Here is an 18,764-nt window from a genome sequence, read left to right as displayed (position 1 = left end):
CTCGTGGCCTAGTTACTGTTTCTTGGACACAGTGTGGTGGTTCTATCCTTTTCTTTCCTGCCTCGGCACATGTGGATGTTCATCCAAAGTGAGTTTCCTGCTAAAATAGAATTTGTTTCCAAGCAAAACTAGGAATTATCTAGAAAACCTTATTTTCTGGAAAGCACTGGGTTTGTTTTCCCTGTTGCTGCATAATCCAGGGTACTACTGGGGCTGTGTTAGGCATTGGCCTGTGGGGAGAGGTGCATTTATTCAATATAGTTTTTTATTTTAGTGTTTATTTAATCTTTATTTTGTTTTTTTAATGCTATATTTTTTTATTTTATTGAGTTTTTTTCATTTTTTTTTGTTTTGTATTTTTTAAATGTGTTTATATTTTATTTCTATTTTAATTTTAATTCTAAAATTTTAAATTTATTTCTTTTATTATTTTACATTTTTAAAAATTGTTTTTGGTTTGTATTCTAAAATTTTTAATATTGTTTGGTTTTTATTTTATTTTCAACTTTATTTAGTATTTTTGATATTTGATTTTACTTTTTATTTATTATTTAAATTTTTTATTATTTTTCTTTATTTTTTGTAACTTAAATTCTCTTATATTTTAAAATTTTAGGTTTTTATTATTTTATATTTTTTTCATGGTTTCTTTGTTCCTTTGTTTATTTGTTTCTTTACTCTTTCTTACCCTGAGTATCTGGAAGTTTGGCTGTTGGCAAAAAAGAAGTTGAAAAATGACCTCCGTGTCCACTGGACGTTGGGAGAGAATTGAGAGTGCAGTCAGCAAAACCTCCGTGTTTTCTGCTAAATTAAAAAACTTGAACGGAGAAAGCTGTGACCGCCCTAGTGCCATTTTTTCCTTTCAAGCCCCAAACAGGTCTCGTTCTTCCCATGCGCAGCATTTTCAGCAGCAGCCTGATGTGGAGGTGTATTTCAGAGGCAGCCATAAAACAAAGTAGACATACTCTCCGAACCTCCTTGTTTATTAACAAAGAAATCCAACACAGAGTGGGCAAAAAAACCAAAGCAAAAGCCCCCACAAACACCCACCCTACCCCAAGAAAAAACACAGAAAGAGAAAATATGCCCATATTATTTAAATAAAAATTAAATCTTGATCCCTTAGAAAACAAGGGTCATTTAATTCTATTCAATTGTGGTTCTGATGTGTTAGGTTAATGAATTCATCTAGTTTAAAATACCATTTAGTTGTTTATATTTAAACAGAAATTTAAAAAAATCACATGCAGGAAGAGAAAAATGTAAGTAACAAAAATAGAAATATAAAATACAAAATAATATCAATAATGTAAGTAAATACAATACATATTATTACATGTGAAGTATATTATAATGTATTATAGATAGTAGACACAGATATGAATATAAAAGATAAAGTAGAAAAATAATGAATACAAAAAATGTTGGAACATAGCTTCAAGTAAAGGCTTTTTTGGTTTGAATTTGGTTAGAGGCAGAATTCTTGAAATTTTGGTTGTGGGTCTTTTGGGCCGTTTATTCGAGAGGATGTTCGGAAGGGCATTTTTGGCCACGCGCTTCTTTGCCTCCCGCTGTGCGCCGCTGCCCCGGGCCGGGCTGTGCGGCGGTGCTGCCACCGTGTGGGCAGAGAGCGGTACTGCAGCTGTAGCCCGTGGCCGTCCCCAGCGCCAGGACCCCAGCGCAGCGCCGGCTGCAGTCGGAGCAGGAGCGGCTCCTGCCGCCCGCAGCGATCCCCGTCGCGATCCCAGCTCCATCGCCGCGCTGGCCCCGCTCGACACAGCCCGCTCGCCGGGGGAGAGGCGGGACCGCTCGGGACCCCCAGCCGACACCGACAGGACCCGAACCAGAACGCCCGGTCCCGCCCCCGACCCCGCCTGGCTCCGCGCAGGGCCGGGAGCAGCCTCGGCTCAGCCGTGAGGGGCGGCGCGGGGCGGGGACGCCGCCGATGGTCCCGGCCCCATCCCGGCCCGCTCGGGGCGCTGGGGCGGGCTCGGGGCGGAGCCGGGGCTCCGTGAGGCGGGGCCCAGAGGCCGCCGGGGGCGGGGCCGGGCAGCACCAGGGGCGTGGCTTCAGGGGCGCGGGGCGGGTCCCAAGTGCACGGCCCCGCGGCCCCGCCGCAGAGCTGCCCACCGAGCCCGTAAAGCAGCGGCTACTTCCGGCATCCTTTTGGGTGCCCTCCCCCGCCCCCCCCGGCTCTCGATTGGCGGGGTCGCTGAGGCATCGGCAGCGCCGATTGGACAGTGGGCCCCGGGAACAGCCCCCGGCCCGCGCTGAGGGCCCGGGGGCTCCGTCCCAAGACCGGCCCCGGCCCCGCCCGGCCCCACCCCCGCCTGTGGCCTCGCTCCCCCGGCCCCAGCCCCGCCTGGCCCCGCTCCCCTGGCACCGGCCCGGGATCCGGCCCGGCCTCTCTCGGCCCTGCTCCTCCGGTACAGTCACCGGTCCGGGCTCCGGTCGTGCCTCCCCCCGCGCCCCCCCCAGGCCCGCGTTGTAGTAGATTTCTGTTTAGTTTGTGTCTGAGAAGTGAGATTTTTGCTGGAGAGGTGCTGTTGGGAAGAAAGGATGGAGTAAATCTGCTCGGGGGATCTGCAAGGAAGAACTAGTTTGCAGGGGAAGGCCGTATTTATAAACTATCTCTATATTTCCTTGTAATTCTGAGTGTTTGGATTTAGCCTGGGCTTGTCAGCTGAGTCATGAACAGGCCAACTCAGCTCCTGAACTCTCAATGAATGTTTGAAATACTTCCACAGAAAGACAAGGTAGTAATGATTCCAAAGGAAATATTGCAAATGGAGGGTAACGGTTGCTGGAGAATTTCCTTGGGAATTATAGATCTCCTAGGAATTACGGACATTTGGAGGTGGAATACCAGTTTCAGCCTTGGGCACCTGCAGAAGAGAAGAGGGGTCCTTATCCATAGCAAGGAAAGCCCGGAGCCCCAGCGGGTCAGGTGCAAACAATGAACTGTCCAGGGAATGAGCAGCAAGTCCCCTCTGCCCCCGCCCTCACACTCGGAGTGGCAGCAGCTGCAGGTGAGAGCTGCCACAGGATGGTGAGGGGATAGAGCATCCTCTGGTGAGAGCTGTTACAATGATGTGGGGACAGAGCAGCCCCAGGTGTGAGCTGTAAAGGAGAATGAGGGGGCAGTTCCTGCCAGGGCTGCTGAAGAGAGGAGCTTCTGCTCCCAGTGGCGTGGAGCTGCGGGAGGAGGGGATCTTATTCTGAGTTCCTTGGAGCACTGGTGAGAGTCTCTCACAGGCTTTGGGGGAGCACTTGGATGAGGTACGTTGCTTCAGGAAATGCTGAGGGACAAACCTTTGTGCCAAGCAGCAGGTGAGCCAGTGTGGGTCTGTCGGGGGGACATTTCTCCTTTAGCTTTTCAGTTCCCTCTCAACCAATTCTTCCCCGGTGCTCCCAGAAGGGAAAGGAGATGACAAGGACAAAAGGAGTTGAAATTGAGGGAACAAACTCCTCTTCTGTTATTGTCTGTGTTTAACCTGGGGGAAGTCCTTCTTCACCTCGAATTCTAATAAGTAGTGGTACTTACATATGGTTATTATACAATGCTATATTCTTCATGGTAGATAGTGTTTTGTTTGATTTTTGGGGTATTATTTATTATATGTAATTTTGAGTGAAAATAACTTCATGGATGGGCTTATTTGTATTTGAGGTAGAATTAATTAGTGTCTTTTTTTGATAGACTTCTGATATGTGTTATTGAGGTTTTGTTTATTGCATCTAGGGATTCTGATTAGGTGAGGCCAGTCTGGCTGGTCAGAGTTTGGGTGTTTTGTTATTGCAGCTTTAAATTTTTTTAAAGTTTTTCTGGGTAGTGGTTTTAAATAACTTACTGTGTAGCTTAATTTTGCTAGTAGATGGTGTATGATGAGGAATATGGTGTATTTATTTCATGTTAGTGTTCTTAGTTTCCATGTTGATCAGATTGGTTTTGAACTGAGTTTTGTTGTTGAAATTTTTTTTGGTGGGGTCTTATATTTTTCAAGGGTATGTTTCTTGAAGTTTACAACGATGTAACCGGCTGTAGTGTGAGGTATAGGGGAGGTTTTTATTTATTTAGTGGTGGCTTTTATCATGGTGAGTGTGTGGAGTATGTTTTGGTGGATTTCAGATAATGTGATGTAGTTAATTTCCTAGGGTTTCGTAATGTTTATAATTGCATTGTTGTTTATAGGGGTTTATTTATTTAGCTGGTTTGGCTGTAGTGTGTGTTTTATAGTTATGGGTAATTTGGGAGATATTGTTTATAGTGAAATGGATCTTTTGGCTTTCTGTGTATTTATAGGTGGTATTTTTGTTTCCATAGTTTTGAGGTATTATGGGTTTATTGAGTTAGGAATAATTGGTTTTGGTGTTGTAATTTAAGGGTATTTGTGCTCTTGTTGTTTTTGCAGTTTGATTTGTTTGGTGTTGTCGTGGTTTAGGGTAAATATGGGAGGAACCTTTTGAATTGTGTTTTTTTGGAAAGTAAACCCAAACGGTATCTCTCTTTTAAACTGGTTTGGGAAAGAACTTATTTGGAGAAAAGTGGACAAATTTTTTATTGAACAAACCAAGCACTCACAAGCCTAAAGAATGAACTGCATGAAATAATAAGACTTTTTGTTATTTTTAAGTGAGGTGGTAAAATTAGAAAGTCGTTGCTGTGGGTTGTAGCTCCTTTGGTCTTTTATCAGCTCTTCTGGCACTGATAAAATTGCTGAGTCCAGGCCCTGTGGGCTGCAGGTACCACTTCTTGGTGCTCCTCTGGGTTTTTTAGTCTGCAGCAGGTTTAAAAAGTCCTAAGAGAAAGGGAAAAAAAAAAAAAAAAAAAAAAGCAAAACCAGTGTGGGGATCTTCTCTGTCCTAGCTAGCTAAAACTGACTAGGAGCCAAGCAGCTCTCTGTGCTGCAGTCTGTCTGTGCTTGAGATGAATATACTAGAGAAGGAATACGCAGGAGTGAGTACTGTTTTCTTAACACAAACTGCACGCTTTGTCTTCCCTTGCTTTGCTCGCAAGATCAGTCTGAAAGGTACAGAAGGCATTTTTGAAGTAGTTATTTTACCCATTTGAGGGGTTTTGGCACTTAAAATATTTGGTTTGGAGGAAGTTTGCTTGGAGTTTAGCATTGGTTATAATGGGATTATTTTATTTTTAATTAGGTGGTTTTAGGTTTTATTGCAGTTAAAAGTTGTGACTTTTTTATTATGTAAGTAATAGAGAATAGGTTTTCATTTTGTATGTAGTGATGGGACTGGTGTATATGGTGTACTAGTCTTGACTAAGGGTTTAAAATTCTGTGGTTTTGATGTGTTAGGTTAATGAATTTATGTAGTACAAAAGACATGGGTTCTCTGCTTCTTATTTTGTTAGGGGCAGGTCTTCAACTTGGGGGGTCCTGGGTTGATATTTTTGAGGGGAATGGACACGGCATTATTTTTAATATATTTGGTAGTTTGATTATGGGTAATAAGAGCTGGCCTTCTTTTTTTTTTTTTTTTTTTTTTGGATTTTTTTGGGTTTTGTTTTTGGAATTGATGTATTTGTGTGGTTAGGGTAGTGGTGTTTCTGGTGCAGCTCTAAGCATCCATCATTGTTTGTGTGTTTCAGGTGGTCCATTGTATTACACAGAGACCCCTCACTGACCGGCCAACAGATCTGCTGAGACCATGCATCAATGTTTGTTTTTCTTTATGGTACCTAACTGAGAGACAGCAGGAAGTTCCCTGAGGGCGAGGCAGCCTTCTTTGGTACCCGACATGGATTCTCATCCCCAGACATCCGAGAGATAAGTGGAGGGCTCCGAGCCACAGAGGGGGTACAAATGTGGTGCTGGGCTGGGAGTCACCAGGAGAGATTTTTGAGTCAGGTTTGGACATGGGGTTGTCTGAAATGTGACCCCTTAGGGCGCATAAAGGGAAGGTCTCACAGTGCTAAAGTGCACAGAGCAGAGCAGTCCCAGGGCATGTTGTGTCACTTGTCTGTTGTGCTCTCTCTGGTTTTTTGGGTGTCTTTTGCCTTAGCCCTTTGAGGAGCCTGTTGGAAATATCAGGCATCATTCTTAACATCTCCCTGTTCCTTGGCCAGGTGCCATTGAGCCTTTGACTCAGGAGCTCAGAGGCACGTTGGAATCCGTCTCTCTTCACAAGCATCCGGTCTGATGCCTTTCCAGGTCTTGTTCTGAGCTGTGTCCACAGCTGTGCACTGCCATGATCCATTCTTGAGGATTAGGTCTTTTAGAAATGCAAAGATAGGTAGAGGATTCTGACCGTAGGACTCTCGGGCATCCATCTTTTTGGTTCTTGGGATAATCATCCCATTGGCATTATCTTCCTGCAGGGCTCTCTGAGCCTGGTCAGCTCACCCTCAGTCTTACCTCGGTCATCTCATCCCGAGTTCTCTCGGTCCTTGCGGTCGTTCTTCTTGCCAAGAGATTTCTATCCCTGTTGTGTCCCCTCGTTTGTCCTGTCCTGTGTCACGGGTGTCTGTGTGTGTTTGGCCCGGAGCTGCTCTGCCTTGCTGCTTAGTCTGGGGATAGGGGTAATAGCGCAAGGGCTGGGGCCTTGGAATTTGTCATGTAGGGTCCAGTTGGCCTGTAGATGGTATTCCCAGGTTGCCACAAGATGTCTGGAGCTGTCAAGTTACCCTGCAGCACTTTGGCTTTTGTCTGAACTTTCTTTCAGATGCAGCGGGATAAAATATGTGGCAGAACGCCCCATCCCAGGTGACCCAAGAAGGTCAGTCACTGTTGGTGTTTGCAGGGGAAGTGTAAATGATGGCCGTGTTACGGTGCTGTTCTTTGTCTTTATTTTTAGGAGGTGAAGCCGGATATCAGCACTCAAGGTGCAGTGGGCACGGTGAGCAGTGATGGGTTGATGGGTGGGCAGAAGCAGTTGCTGTTGCTCCTGCCTCACTCCCTGGTGGAACTCTAAGCCTCAGTTATTGTGTGTTTCAGGTGGTCCACTCGCATGATGCCGAACTCCCCTCTCACCGACCAGACTGCTGACCCAGTTCGCCTGGCTCGTGAGCCCTCCGGGAGCATTTCAGGACTCTGTGAGGAAGCCTTGATCTTCTCCATTTGAAGGCACCATCCAGCCAGGCTTGTATAATGGCCAAGCAGTTGGGGTTAGGATTCGGGGAAGAGGAGCGAGTGTCCCCTGGAGTTTCAGCAATGCCACGTCACCTTGTCTGCTCTTAACCCAGGCACAGCCCGTGACGTCGGCCTCTGGGCGCAGCTGAAGCACGGGGCCCCAGGACCCGGGAACGCTTAGGAGATGGAGAGTAGCAGAATTGCTGCTTTTTGGCCAATGTGCTGCTAAGATCACGCATTCATGTTGGGTCATCTTTGTTGTAGCCGACTGAGACAGCAGCCTGGTGACACCAGGAATTTCCCTGAGGGGGAGGCAGCCTTCTTTGGCACCCGGCATGGCTTTACATCCGCGGACATCCGAGAGATAAGTGGAGGGCTCCGGCTCACAGAGGGGCTGGAATCAGGGTGCCAGGGCAGGGGTCACCGGGAAGGGTTTTTGGGTCAGGTTTGGAGGTGGGGATGTCCAAGCTGTGGCCCCTTAGGCTACAGGAAGGGAAAATCTCACTTTTGATCTCAGTGCTGAGGTGAGCAGGGCAGAGCAGTCCTGGCGTGTGTCGTGTCACTTGTCTCTTGTGCACTCTGCGTGTTTTGGGTGTTTTGTCTTTCATGTCTTATCCCTTTGCCCTTCGAGGGGCTTATCAAACCCCTGGCATCGCTGTCAGCATCTCTGATCTCTGCATTCCTCGGCCAGGTGCCTTTGACTCGGGTGCTCAGACACGCACCAGAATCCGTCTCTCTTCACGAGCATCCGGTCTGATGCCTTTTCAGGTCTTGTTCTGAGCTGTGTCCACAGCTGTGCACTGCCATGATCCATTCTTGAGGATTAGGTCTTTTAGAAATGCAAAGATAGGTAGAGGATTCTGACCGTAGGACTCTCGGGCATCCATCTTTTTGGTTCTTGGGATAATCATCCCATTGGCATTATCTTCCTGCAGGGCTCTCTGAGCCTGGTCAGCTCACCCTCAGTCTTACCTCGGTCATCTCATCCCGAGTTCTCTCGGTCCTTGCGGTCGTTCTTCTTGCCAAGAGATTTCTATCCCTGTTGTGTCCCCTCGTTTGTCCTGTCCTGTGTCACGGGTGTCTGTGTGTGTTTGGCCCGGAGCTGCTCTGCCTTGCTGCTTAGTCTGGGGATAGGGGTAATAGGGCAAGGGCTGGGGCCTTGGAATTTGTCATGTAGGGTCCAGTTGGCCTGTCGAGGGTATTCCTAGGCTGTCACAAGATGTCTGGAGCTGTCAAGTTACCCTGCAACACTTTGGCTTTTGTCTGAACTTTCTTTCAGATGCAGCTGGATAAAATCCATGGCAGAGTGCCCTATCCTTGGTGAGAGTGCCTCCCTGAGAAGGTCAGTCAATGTTTGACAGGAGTCACATATTTCACATTTATTGGCACTCGAGTGCAGGCCACCTGCATTTACAGCTTCAAACGAGTGAGTCCCTTGCTAACCCCCCCTGGGCAGCAGCTGGAGCCTGCTCCGGGCTGGGCTGAGGGAGCAAACCCTTGGGGCTGACACTGCTCCACACTGGGGGTACTTGGCAAAATGACCAGCTTTGTCATGGATTTTTTTTTTTGTGCTTTCTACAAGGTTTTAATCATCAACTTGGTAAAAAATAAATGGTAAGGGCTGAAAACATGAGGGGCTGTCAAGTTATACACACCAAATACAGCTTTTTTTTAAATAGCTGTGCAGCTTATATGTTGATTTCAGGACATTTTTTGGTGAACCTTATTTAAAAAAATCTTATTTTAAAGTTAGCTGATTCAATAATTAATTTATTGTACAAATACTCTCTAATGTCAGAAGGTTAAAGCACTAACACCAACATGCCCCCTCCCTAATTTTTAGCAGCAGAACTTGATCTTTACTAAATTTAAAACTTCATTTTTTTGCTGCTGATAGTTAATGAAGGTGTTTATCAGCTTTTGCTGCCCGTCACTCATACTCAAGGTCATGAAAAATTGCTCTAGTGCTCTGAAATAAATATAGATTTTAGACCTCCCTCATTCCCTCCAGACTAGAAGCATGTGAATTGATTTTTTGATCTTGTTTTTTTTTGTTTCTGTGGGTTTTAAACTGCATGGTGGAAGGTGTCTGTGGACATGGCATCCAGGGAATGGTGCTGGGAAGGGCAGGCTGGAAGGTACTGTTTAGAAATCCAGAGGCAGCAGTGCATTGGGAGCTGGTGCTCCTGCCTCAGTCACACTCTCCTGGGCAGTCTGTGCAATGATAATATTCCTGTTTTCCTTCCTGACTCTGGAGCTGGAGAACAGAAGTCTTGGTATTGGTGGAAAGGGGAGCTCCAGAGAAAAACTGCTGGTTTTGTCCTCAGAGAGCAGTGGAGAGAGCCTGAGAGAAATCCTGGCTGGCTGAGGGACACTTATGGCCCCTCTGGAATAAATTCCTGCGTCTCCTCAGACCTACCGGTTTGCAGTGGAGTTTGGACACATTTTGCTGCAGCTTTGCTTCTTAATAACTGGAGATCCATGGATTGCTTGGTGATTTCTGTGAGTTCTCCTCTTTTGTAGGAGCTGCACGGTGAGGTCAGTGTTCTGAGGGAGGTCCTGGCAAAGCTGCCGAGGGCAAGGAACACGGAGCGTCCGGGGGCCTTGTCCCACCGGAGTTTCTGCTGGAGCGTGCTGCGTGCAGTGCTGGATGTTTAACGGGGCTTTGGGGTGCTCTCCTGCAGTCCCAGCTCCAACTTTGGCCCCTGAGCCGAGGCCTCGCCGTGTCCCAGCACTGAACCCAGCAGGTGCGTGCGCTTTTCCAGCCCTTGGATCCCACGGGCAATCCCAAATTCCTGGAGCTGCCCGAGGCACGGCACGGCCTGTCTGCCTGAACCAAGGCCGTCCTGGCCACATTTGAAACTTTATTGCTGTTGTTTTTCCTCTTGCAGGTGGTTGTGGGCCAAGAAGGAGAGAGCTGGTAGGAAGTGAAGGTGCTGGCAGGCCTTATCCCAGTCCAAGGTTCCCACTTTTCTCTCTGACTCCTGGATAATTGCTTGGCCATAACTGGACAGAGACTGTCAGGTGGATTTCCTGCTTTTTCAATAAATCGTTGCTTTCAGCTGCAGTGTGTTCCTGGTGTCATCCTCCTCTTCCATGGATTTGTAAATAGAATTCCTGACTTATGTTTTTCTAGGCATTGTGGCTCTTGTTCCATTGGAACTTGCCAGCTCTGCAGAGAGTTTCAGATGTCAAATACAAGTAACATTGGCATTTCTTTGGATTGTTACTACCACAAAATCCAGATAACTCTTGAACAGGAGTAACTAGACCTTTTGAATTCCCACTTCACTTTAAAGTCAGAGCAGAGGAAGCAGATTTTAAATCATCATTCCATGAACTTCCACCGACTTGATGACTGCTCCAAAAGTTTTCAATGTTAGAAATTCCTGTGCTTGTTTTCTGGGCAAGTTAGGATTTAGATATTCTTCTTTCCTTTTATTTGATGCTTTTTCCCTCTGATTTTAGTAAGGGAATATTTATATTTTACACTTTTCCATCCTAATTAGAATTTTTGTACATCTTAGAACATATTTCCAACGAAATTTACCCAATTAATGTTGGTAAATCAGGCATTGTTCAGCACCATACCCAGAGAATTCTGTGAATTCCCAGGAAACCTGTCGAGGGGGTTTCCTCACCCGAGCTTTAGGTGGTTTAAAGTCCTTGGCCCTCTAAAAATCCCTGAGTCGCGTCCGTGTAAGAAAGCAGAGTCCTCAAGGTTTGTTTTCAGGTTTTTCGCGTTGTTTATTATTTGGTATCTCAGAATTTTCTCTGCTCCCAGCCGAGGTCTGGACAGCAGCTGGGACACGAGGCGACTGCCCCACAGATGGGATGTCCCCTAACATTTATACAGATAATTACGTACTAGTTATTTACTATTTTGTGCCAATGCCCAATGCCCACACCAGAAGTGACATTCTACTTTGGTCCAATCTACTCTAACTACTTTGTGCCATCACCGCCCCAGAAAATGGAGGACGAGGAAGAAGGAGAAGTACATAAGGTACCACCCAAATTCCACCATCTTGTCCCCATTTACTTCTATTCTGAAAATTCTAAGACTATTAAATTCTACATCATCTACTGTGCTAGACTACAATTTTCACATCCTGGGAGTTTGTAATTACTTCTGCAATGTTGAAAGCTTTTCCCATGGATCAAAATCAAACCCGGTGTCTCCCTGGGCTCTGTGCCAAGGTCTCCGAGCCCCCTCGACCGTCTCCACACCCCCCTGTCCAGGGCTCAAACTCCTTTCCTCAGGTCCCAGGCCATCCAAGGGGATGTCCTGGACTCCAACAGAAACCTTGCTAAGTCATTAATTGTCATGATTCATCTCTTTGTAAAATTCAATTTGCTGTATTTGTAATTACACGAATCCCATTAAAAGTTCACTCCTGGCCTGGCTCCTGTTCCTTGGACACAGTGGGGTGGTTCTTTCCTGCCTTGGCACACGTGTGGATGTTCATAAAAAATGAGCTTCCCACTAAGATAGAATTTGTTTCCAGGCAAAACTGGGAATTGTCTGGAAAACCTTATTTCGTGGGAGGCACCGAGTTGGTTTTCCATATTGCTGCATAATAAAGGAAATTCCTGGAGCTGTTAGGCATTGGCATGAGGAGAGAGCTGCATTTATAAAATTTTGTATTTTGTTATTTTTTAATTTTTACTTTTTAATTTTTGTAATTTTTACGTTCATTTATTTTGTTGTGGTTTTTCATGTTATCTTTTGTTTTAATTTGGTGTTTTTAAGATTTTTTTCATCTATATTTTAATTTTTTATTTTCTTTAATTATTAATTTTTTTACTTTAGTTTTGATTATTATTAAGAAAAAAACACAGAAAGAGAAAATATGCCCATACTCTTTAAATAAAAATTTAATCTTTACCCCTTAGAAAACCAGGCTAATTTAATTCTAATTAATTGTGGTTCTGATGTGTTAGGTTAATGAATTCATCTAGTTAAAAATACCATGGATTTGTTCATATTTTAAACACAAATTTAAAAATTACATGCAGGAATAGAAAAGTATAAGTAATAAAAATAGAAATATAAAATACAAAACAATATCAATAACATAAGTAAATACAATACATATTATTACATGTGAAGTATATTATAATGTATTATATAGAGTAGACATAGATATGAATATAAAAGATAAATGGTATTGAAAAATAAAATATAAACATAATGAATACAAAAATATTGGAACATAGCTTTAAGTAAAAGCTTTTCTGGTTTGAAATTGATTTGTGGTAGAATTGTTGCAATTGTGGTTGGGGGTCTTTTGGGCCATTTATTTTGGAGGAGGTTTGGGATGGCATTTTTGGCTACGTTCTTTTTTGCCTTCGCTCTGTGCGACTGCCCGCGGCCGAGCTGTGCGGCAGTGCTGCCATCGTGTGGACAGAGAGCAGTACTGCAGCTCTAGCCTGTGGCAGCCCCGGGCCGGGCTATGCGGTAGTGCTGCCACCGTGTGGACAGAGAGCAGTACTGCAGATCTAGCCTCTGGCAGCCCCGGGCCGGGCTATTAGGTAGTGCTGCCACCGTGTGGACAGAGAGCAGTACTGCAGATCTAGCCTCTGGCAGCCTCGGGCTGGGCTTAAGGCAGTGCTGCCACCGTGTGGACAGAGAGCGGTACTGCAGCTCTAGCCCGTGGCAGCCCCTGGCCCGGCTATTAGGTAGTGCTGCCACCGTGTGGACAGAGAGCAGTACTGCAGCTCTCCACCGTGCCCTTCGCCGATGCGCATCGCAGCCCTCTGGCCGTGAGCTCGGGGGCAGAGCAGCCGCCCGACCTTCCAAAGCTTGAGGGAAAATCGGCAGGAAAAATGCAGGACTGAAGTTGGAAGAGACAGACAAGAAAACTCCAAGAGCCGTGTAGGAAGTGCTTTCTCCCAGGTCTGGACAGCACTGAGATTGGAATGACTTCACAATATTCCTTGTGCCTCTCCTGTTGCCAGCCTAGGACTAAGTCGGTGTTCCCTGAGTGGATGCAGTTCCTTGCCTGGGGAGGGAGGAAGCCTGTGCAGAGGAGGTCTCTTGTTTTTTTTAGTTGGTTTGCTGTTCATCCTCTGTCCAGTTTGAACTTTATTAAGGCCTGGAGGATTTCTTTATCTCTGGTAGATGAATGCCTTTTTTCACTTTCAGTTTGTGTGTTGAGTACTGAGTTTGGATGAGATTGCTCTGACAGGAGGATTTAGGGGTTTGAATACCTGGGGAATAAAATAAAATGCAATGCATAGTTAGTGTCAAGTCCTATGTCCCTAATTCCTGGCCATTCCAACAGTAAGGATCCAAAACTGTACTTATAAATTGGTATGCAGGAAAATACTTGGCAGTTTTGTTTTCTTTTGTAAGAATAATGTGGCTCTGGCCAGGCTGAGTTCTTATGCCCCGTGCTGGAATACCCTGCTGTTGTGGCTTTTAGGGAGATGAAGTGAACAACAGTGTCCTCTCCAGCAGGGAGATGCTGCTGCTGCTGCACAAGTGGAGCCTTGTCAGTGAAGACCTGCAGCTGCAGGAGGACCCGCAGGCCCTGGCTCAGAAGTGCCAAAACAAAGAACTGATCAGTAAATGCTAAACTACTTCAAGGAAGGCAAATTTTGTTGCAGCTGTTACAGACAACAGCAAAAGTGAGGCAAACTTCTCTGGAAAAGGTACTAATACCTTCTGTGACACTGATGTAGCTTGAGGGAGGAGGAAAGGGAATGGCAAGACATTTTCCAGGTCTTCCTTGTGGTGAATTTTAACATTAACACATTTTGGAAGCTTTGAGGAAACACAGTTTAAAAAGGGAAAGAACTTCAAAATGAAACTTTGTTGCAAAGCACGTGTCAGGCTATAAAAAATGGTATTCTTTAATGATATCTTAAAAGAACACGCAGTGCCTGGAAGCTTTGTGCTCAGAGGTTTGTATCACTGAGTGTGGGTGAGATCTGAAAGTGATGTGTAAGTAAAACCCACTAATAAATAAAGCAAGAAGAAATGGCGCACTGTTCGGAATTCTAGCTGGCAGAAGCCCGCTACCGGGCATAGAGATCTTTGCAAGAAAGGTGGCCATTTTCTGTGGGAAACTAAACTCAGACCCCAGGTTCCTGATGTCAGTTTGCAGGAGGCATTTCTCGCTCCAAGGCGGGCCAAGTTTCCAGCTTCCGGCAGCTCGGATCTGGGAGGAACGCTGCACCGTTCTGTATTGTAGCAGGAAGAAGCTCACTGCAGGGCACAGAGATTTTTGCAGGAGCGGGGGCCATTTTCTGTGGGAAACTAAACTCAGCCCCCAGGTTCCTGATATTGGTTTGCAGGAGGTGTTTGATTGACACTCCAAAAACACCGAGGGTTCCCAGTTGTGGCAGCTTGGTATGGGACAAATCCTGACCTCTTCAGAATGCTAGGTGGCAGAAGTCCAGTTCCAGGCACAGGCTCTTAGACTTCAACAGTGGCCCTTTTCCTTGGGACACTAAACTCACCCCCTCAGGTTCCTGATATCAGTTTCTAGGAGGCATTTCTCACTCCAAGGAGAGCCAAGTTTCCAGCTTCCGGTAGCTCGGATCTGGGAGGAACGCTGCACCGTTCAGAATTCTTGCTGGCAGAAGCCCACGGCAGGGTACAGAGATCTGTGCACAAACCATGGCCCATTGCATGGGAAATTAAACTCAGCCCCCAGGTTCCTGATGTCAGTTTGCAGGAGGCGTTTGGCACTCGAAGCGTACCCAGGGCTCCAACTTGTGGCAGCCTGTATGTGGGAGGAATCCTGGTTTCTTCAGAATTCTAGGTAGCAGAAGCCCACTTCTGGCACAGAGCTCGTGCACGAATGGTGGCCCTTTCTGTGGGAAACTAAACTCAGCCCCCAGGTTCCTGGTGTCAGTTTTTAGGAGGTGTTTGGCGGTCCAAGGACACCCAGGGTTCCCACTTGTGGCAGCTTGGATATGGGAAAAATCTTGATCTCTTCAGAATTCTTGGTGGCAGAAGTCTAAAGGGCACACGCCATTTATTTGCCATGTTGTGGTTTCAGTGGAAGTAACCACCCCATATCCTCATTCCAAGTTGAAGGAATCTTTACTGGTTTCAGCATTTTAAGAGTTTAAGACTACATGTTCAGTTGCACTTGTACCAGTGCCTCAGTACCAGCTATCTCAGATGGCAGCAAGCCAGAGATATACATAACCTTACCCCTGCCCAGGAGTTTAATCTTTTTCTTATTTTTAATTACAATGTAGATATCCCTACTTAGAGGTGCTAACGAGACTTACACCATTCATGACCTTACTATTTTTTGTCACCCTACTTAGTCACACGTGGAGTACTATATAGTAGCCATTAAGGAACACTTACCTGAGTCAACAACAGATTACCCAAGCTACCCAGCTATGCTGCCAAAATACTGTTTTATTTCTGCTCTCTAGTCTGAAGTAATTATAGCAAAAAAAGGAAAACTGTGTTATTTCCTCAAGGAGTATTTGTCTCTATCAAGCCCTTTACTCACCTTGAATCAGAGGAGCCAAACAGCTGCAGGTCCTTCGAAAGCCTTTATAACTTGTGGGAGTTGCCCCTCCCTTTTCCTGGGCATCATGGGAACGGAAGGTGGGCCCAATCAGGGATATATTAACCCCAGCCTTGGCTAAGGGTCTTCATTCCCTTCTGGGAATCAGCCAGGATAAGAGCTCTCCTCTCCTCTCATTTCAGTGAAGAGGCTCTTTCAGCTTGTCTGCAGTAGGTGTGTTTGGGCATCTACAAGTAACTGGGATTTTGAAAACACCACGCAGGAGACATCATTGAATACAGTGAGTATTGAAGTCTAGGGTTTTGGTTTGGGCATTCAGGGGTGGTAAGGTTCCTTTTTTTGATTTTCTGGAGCACTTCTCGATTTTCTTTTCAGGAGAAGCATAACTCTTGAAATTCTAGGTTGTGTCGAGCGTGATGCTCTAGATTCTTTCAGCCGATCGACTGCCGCAAAAGGGATTCACCACACGTCAAGAGCAATGTCTGAAATCAAGGTTTCTAAGGGGTAAGTCAAGGACTGTGAGCAGTGTACGCTGTTAGGAGTTATTGTTCAGTGGTTTTGAAGGCAGCAAAATGAGAAAGGATGTCCACTCGAGGGCCTCCCCCAAGGCTTTTTCACAAGTAATAGCAGGCGTATTTATTTTTCTTACAGCACAAGTGCATGTAAGACACATAAATGTGAGCATGTATGTTCTGCTCATGGAACTGCTGTGCAGCTTTGCCCCCTGCTAACTCAGGTACCAAACATTGTAACAGCCGTAGTCTTAGATGTGTGATGAAGCCACAGACTCGATGTCCCAGGCACACTTTGGAGAGGGTGAGAAGCCCACTCATTGGGAGCCGGCTCACGTGCTGCTGAATTTGTATATTGATTTTCATTTTCTTTTTTGTAGCCAAAAGCCTAATCGACAATCACAGGGCCTTCTGAGACAGACTCATTTCAGTTCCAATGAGGATTCATCTTGATGGCCATTCTAAAGATAAGTCACGGGCCATGGAATGCAGATAGGATGATAGGGGTTTGGAAATTCATGGGACATGTTTAACAGGTAGCAGATGGGAAAGGGATGTCCTTTAAGGGGCTTCTTAAGGCAGCTGAAGGGAATGTCTCTACTTCTCATGGAAGCTACAGGTGGGCAGGGTAGAACAGTTTTATTCAATGTCACGTCATCCGGTGTGCCGTGTTGTCTAGCCTGTCGTTGAGATCCTCGGATTGGGTATCTCTGCATTTTCCCTCGCCAGCCTTATTGCAGGTGTTAGTTATCAAGGTAAAGTCTCAGGCTTGCTCCCAATGCTGGGATGTGCAGGGCAGAGCAGTCCCGGTGCATGTCCTGTCACTTGTCTATTGTGCACTTTGTGTCTATCAAGCATCCTGCGTCCAATTTCATTTTCTGTAGCCCTTCAAGTGGGATATCAAAAAACCCTGGCATCAGTCTTAGCATCTCCAGTCTCTCGGTTCCTCGGCCAGTGCCGACAGCATCGACCATCGACTTCGGGAGCTCAGGCAGGCATGGAAATCGTATCTCTCTTCAGAAGCATCCGGTCCGATGTCTTTCCAGGGCTCTTGTTCTGAGCTGTATCGACAGCTGCACACCGCCCTCATCCGTTCTGGCGGTTTAGAGGCCTTGCAACAATGCAAAGCAAGGTAGAGCATTCTGACCGGAGCATTCTTGGTCATCCATCTTTGCAGTTCTTGGAATCGTCTTCCTCTATCTTCCTCCCACAGGGGTCCTTTGAGTCCAGTCAGCTCTCCATCGGTCTTACCTCTGTCATCTCATCCTGAGTTCTCTCGTCCTCGCGGTCATTCGTCTCGCCGAGAGGTTTCGGTCCCATGTCGGTACCCTCATTCTTTGTGTCTCGTGTCACGGGTGTCGGTGTGAGTTTGGCCCAGAACTGCTCTGCCCGGCCGCTTAGCTGGGTGTAGGGTAACAGTACAAGGCCTGGGGACTCGAAATTTGTCTTGAGGGCCTGTGGAGTGGTATTCCGAGGTTGCCACAGGATGTCTGGAGGTGTCAAGTTATCCTGCAGCATTCTGGATTTGTCCTAACCTTTCTTTCAGATGGAGACAGATGAAACCTGAGGCAGAGCACCCTGTAGCAGCGGAGCTAATTTCCCCAAGAAGGTCGGTCCCAGTTGTTCTTTTGCGGGTGCGGTGTAATGGTGGGTATGTTACGGCACTGACCTTTTGCCTTTATTTTTAGGAGGTAAAGCTGGCTATCGGCAGTCAAGGTGAAGCGAGCGAGGTGAGCAGTGACTTGTTGGACCGAAGCAGTTGTTATTGCTCAGGTCTCCATTTCTGGTTCAACTCTAAGCGTCCAGTGTTGACTTTTTTTGTATTTTAGGTGGTCCTGCTCATGAGATGTCGTGGCTCAGGCTGCCAGCGGCCGGTAGGTGAAACTTTAAGTCACTCTGTGTTTGTTTGGTGCAGGGGCAGTGTAATGGTGACCGTGTTACAGCCTTCTTCCTTTGTCTTTCTTTTTAGGGGGTAAGTCAGATGTTGGCAGCAAAGGTGAAGTGTCAAGGTGAGCATTGACCGGTGGATGGATGCAGCTGATGTTTCTCAGATCTCAATTTCTTCTGCAACTCTAACATCCCCTGTTGGTGGCTTTGTTTTATTTTTAGGTGGTCCACTTGTGAGATGTCCCGGTCTTGGATTCCAGTGGCCAGGTGGGTGTGAACTTAAGTGCGTCCCAGTTTGCCTCTGCTGGGGCAGTGTAAACGATGACCTCGTTACAGCATTGTTCTTTGCCTTTCTTTTTAGGAGGTAAAGGGGGATCTCAGCAGTGAAGATGAAGCGGGCCAGATGAGGATTGAGCGATGGTCAGAAGCAGTTGTTACTGCTTCGGTCTCAATTTCTGGTGCAACTTTAAGCCTCTATTGTTGTGTGTTTCAGGTGGGCCGCTCTCATTATGCTGAATTCCCTCACAAACCAGATGACGGACCTAGGCCTCCGCTCCTGTGAGCCCTCTGGAGGCATTCCGGGACTCTGTGATCAAGCCGTGATTTCTCCATTTGAAGGGGCTTTCCAGGTAGGCTTTGGCAACAGCCGAGGAGTCGGGGAGGTAGGGAGGAAAAGCGAGGATCCTCTCAAGCATCAGCAATGCCACATCACTTAATTTGCTCTTATCCCAGGCATACCCTGCGACGATGGTGTCGGCCTGTGACACGGCCGAGCA

The 18,764-nt window shown here is 46.4% G+C and overlaps 2 long non-coding RNA genes across 4 annotated transcripts; one reads left to right on the top strand and one right to left on the bottom strand.

Annotated features, from left to right (window-relative positions):
• The first annotated feature begins 5,951 nt into the window (after positions 1–5,951).
• Positions 5,952–10,670, top strand: LOC136366350 (uncharacterized). Of its 3 annotated transcripts, none has more exons than XR_010744517.1 (5): positions 5,952–6,855; positions 6,954–8,430; positions 9,612–9,835; positions 9,980–10,112; positions 10,225–10,670. It is a non-coding gene; the product is annotated as an uncharacterized lncRNA (long non-coding RNA). The 3 variants fall into 3 exon arrangements; XR_010744518.1 differs by having other exon boundaries at positions 6,954–8,514; positions 9,980–10,049; XR_010744516.1 differs by having other exon boundaries at positions 6,954–8,514.
• On the bottom strand, positions 10,538–11,815 carry LOC136366351 (uncharacterized). Its single transcript, XR_010744519.1, has 2 exons — positions 11,395–11,815; positions 10,538–10,708 (listed from the first exon to the last, which is right to left on the bottom strand). It is a non-coding gene; the product is annotated as an uncharacterized lncRNA (long non-coding RNA).
• Positions 11,816–18,764: the final 6,949 nt, after the last annotated feature.

The sequence above is a fragment of the Sylvia atricapilla genome, chromosome 12 (assembly GCF_009819655.1).
Source record: "Sylvia atricapilla isolate bSylAtr1 chromosome 12, bSylAtr1.pri, whole genome shotgun sequence".
NCBI lineage: Eukaryota > Metazoa > Chordata > Aves > Passeriformes > Sylviidae > Sylvia > Sylvia atricapilla.
The sequence above is the reverse complement of the archived record's forward strand: the minus strand, read 5'-3'. Positions and strand labels throughout refer to the sequence as shown.